The following is a 3,814-nucleotide window of genomic DNA, read 5'->3' on the forward strand; positions in this document are numbered from 1 at the left end:
ATATTTATTAATCAATCGTTGTCTTCAGCTTCCCTCACCAGTAGTCTACATATCCATAAAACCAGGAAAGACCCTTGTATACTCCCATAGATCTCTCCTGTCAGAAACGTTAGACTATTATCTGATAGGTTCGTTCCAGACGTATCGACTTTTCGCCGTCCGCTGTCCACGACACGACCTCTTGTTCTCAAATAATCATGAGTGTCTATAAATGCTTTCACACGTCACGACCACGACCACGTGTGAAGGCGTCCACAGACACCCATGGTTATTTAAGAGCACGACGTTGTGTCGTGGACGGCGCACGGCGAAAAGTCGATAAGTGGGAAACGAGCATTATATATGTTTGGATGTTGTCTATCTCACTAGAGAGAAGGAGTTACCAGTGGACACTTGTCAACTAACCTCAAGACAAACAAGAGTGTAATCTATCTATCTATCTATCCCTCTATATATCTATCTATCCCTCTATATATCTATCTATCTATCTATCTATCTATCTATCTATATGTATACATATCAAGACTTCTTCCCCTATATAACGGAGGTAGCCAGACGAGCCAACTATCCATTCCTACCCATTTCACTCCCATCCCTCTCAATTAAATAGTGTTTTAGTACGTTTAGATAACTCTTTTCTAACAAGATACGGGTATTAAGATGTAACTTTTCTAGAGATATTATACGTAAATACAGATATCTAGCGCTTCTATCCTTGGGTATAATATCGTACTTGACATGGGGTTATAAAAATGTTAAGAGATTTGAGGAATAAGATTTTTCTTTAATTGGAGATTGATAACTTATCATAAAAGAATATTGTGTTACTCTGGTCCAAAGGGATGCTATTTTCAGGCGAGTGAATGAACGAAAATTTAAAGGATGGAGGTTGGTAGTCCAATCATGACTTCCATAGGGTGAGTGAAAATCTAAGGGGTGGGTATCGTTGTGAAATGGAAAATGGGATTACGCCAAAGACGTGAATGAGAAAAATAAAAAAAATAAGAAAGAGGAAGAGAAGGAGGAAGAGGAAGAGACACAAGAAAAAGACGATTTTTTTTTTTTTTTTTTTTTTTTTTTTTTTTTTTTTTTTTGCCTTGGCACATTTTTTTTTTCTTCAAAAAATATTTTCTATAAACTTTTTGATTTCATAAAGAGACCCTTCCTTTCGCTCATTTCCTTTTGTTTTCGTATTTCCGCTTCTCGTCGTCCCTTTTGAGTGAAATTTCGCCATAGATCGACAGATTTTAGTATTATTCGAATTTTAGTTTTACAGAAAATAATGAGGACCGTGGCTGAAATTCGTTCAAGAAATATGAATTCTAAATCGATGATTATCAACACAACTTTTGATTTAAGGCCTCTTGATATACTGCGTTTTATTGAATTATTTGAATATAATTTTATTTATCAATTTATGTGTTTATCTACATATTTGTTTGTTTATTTGTTTATTTGTCTATTTACCTCTACATATACTGTGTTTTATTGGATTATCTGAATATTCATTTATTAATTAATTTATGTATTTACTTAATTACCGGTTTATTTTCATTTATTTAAGTATTAATTAACTTGTTTGTTTATTCAGTTATCTATTTGTTTGATATATATCTTATTTCTACTTTCTGTTTATCGTTTTATATTAGAATTTTATTTATATGTTCGTTTTTATACTAAATAGATTTATTAATTAGTTTCCATTTTTCATTTATTTATTTATTCATTTTTTTCACTGATTAAACCTTTTCTCACATCACACAATTGCACTGAGATGACAAGGGATTCTGATATTCTCTCTAAGATGACTCACATTATAGATATGGTTTTGGCTAATATCATACGATTTCATTCACCCGAGAGAAGAAGCAGCTATCATCAGCGGGACTACGAATTGCGCACAGACGAATTTATTCACACAGCCACGGGATCTCTTGTTGAAGGAAAGGAGGAGCCAATTTGCAAAAAAAAAAAAAAAAAAAAAAAAAAAAATCTCAGGAGGAAGTAAGGGAGGGAGGTGGAGACGAAAGAAGGGAGAGAAGGAGGGAGGAATGAACTAAGTGAGGGAGGAAGGGACGGAGGGAGGAAAGATGAAGGGAGAGGGAAGAAGTGAGGGAGGAAGAGACGGAGGGAGGAAAGATGAAGGGAGAGGGAAGAAGTGAGGGAAGTAGGGAGGAACAAAGGGATTGAGTGAGGGAGTGAGGAATGGAAGGCACGAGAAGAGTTCTACATCACTCTGCATTTAAAGAAACAGAATTGGGTGTGGGGCGGGGGGACGACTAGAAGAAAATGAGGCAATTGGAGTTGATGTATGGGGAGAGGAAGAAGGAGGGAGAGGGGAAGAGAGAGGGGGAGGGGAGGAGTTAGGGGGAGGGGATGGTATAGACAGGCCAATTGCTTCGTTTAATTTACGGGGTATTATAAGGCCCATATATATATATATATATATATTTTTTTATATATATATTTATATATATATATATATATATAAATATATATATATATATATATATATATATATATATATATGTATATATATATATATGTATATATATACATATATACATACATATATATAAATGTGTGTGTGTGTGTGTGTGTGTTTGTCTGTGTACGCGTGTGTGTGTGTGCATGTATGCATGTGTATTTGTTTGCATGTGTGTGTGCTTGTGTGCGTGTGTGTGTGTGTGTGTGTGTGTGTGTCTGTGTGTATGTGTGTGTGTGTGTGTGTGTGTGTGTGTGTGTGTGTGTGTGTGTGTGTGTGTGTGTGTGTGTGTGTGTGTGTGCGTGTGTGTGTGTGTGTGTGTGTGTGTGTGTGTCTGTGTATCTGTGTGTGTGCATGGTAGCAGTAGAAATTATTATCGAAGTCGAAATAGAAAAGAAAATCGTTGGATGGAAAAAAATAGAAACCATTATTTCACTACAATGGCTTCTGAAGTATTTAATTAAATTCCTTCAGACAGAAATCATTAACGATGTTTGTTTCTGCAATATTAATGAATTAATGCATGGTCACCGAGCAGATAAAGGTCATATTTGCATATTAGCTATTTTTTTCGTTTATCAATGCAAAGAAAATATATAATAGAATAAGTTTGATAACAATACAGAGGAAAGCAGGAGGACAATGAGATAAGAGTGTCTCAACAGGAAAAGAACATTGCTGTCACATATTTCATTAAAAGCATAGCTTAATGTATAAAGAACAGATAAACATACACACACGTGTATATATATATATATATATATATATATATATATATATATATATATATATATTATATATATGTATATATACATATATGTATATATACATATATATATATATATATACATATGTATATATTCATATATATATATGTATATATATACATATATATATGTATATATATATACATATACATATATATATATATATGTATATATATATACACATATATATATATATGTATATATATATACATATATATGTATATATATATACATATATATGTATATATATATATATATATATACATATATATATATATATATATATATATATACATATACACATATCCAAGTTGTGAAATAATTCCAGAGCTTAATTAATCCCATCTGCATGGCTAAATTTCCAATCTCTGTATGTTATGCATATCCATATACGCCTTTTCTACCAGTCTAGATGCATTCTGATTTCAAATTTCTAAATTTGTCTCATTAAACTATGTTTATCTCTTTTCCATTTGTCCAAGGGGAAAATTCGTCTTCCTTGCGGTTTCAATGATCCTTGGATCACTGTTGTCCAGAATGTCTTATAATTTCTATTTGATTT

This window comes from Oratosquilla oratoria, chromosome 31, assembly GCF_046742065.1.
Source record: "Oratosquilla oratoria isolate Oo_2021 chromosome 31, ASM4674206v1, whole genome shotgun sequence".
In the NCBI taxonomy this organism is placed as follows: domain Eukaryota; kingdom Metazoa; phylum Arthropoda; class Malacostraca; order Stomatopoda; family Squillidae; genus Oratosquilla; species Oratosquilla oratoria.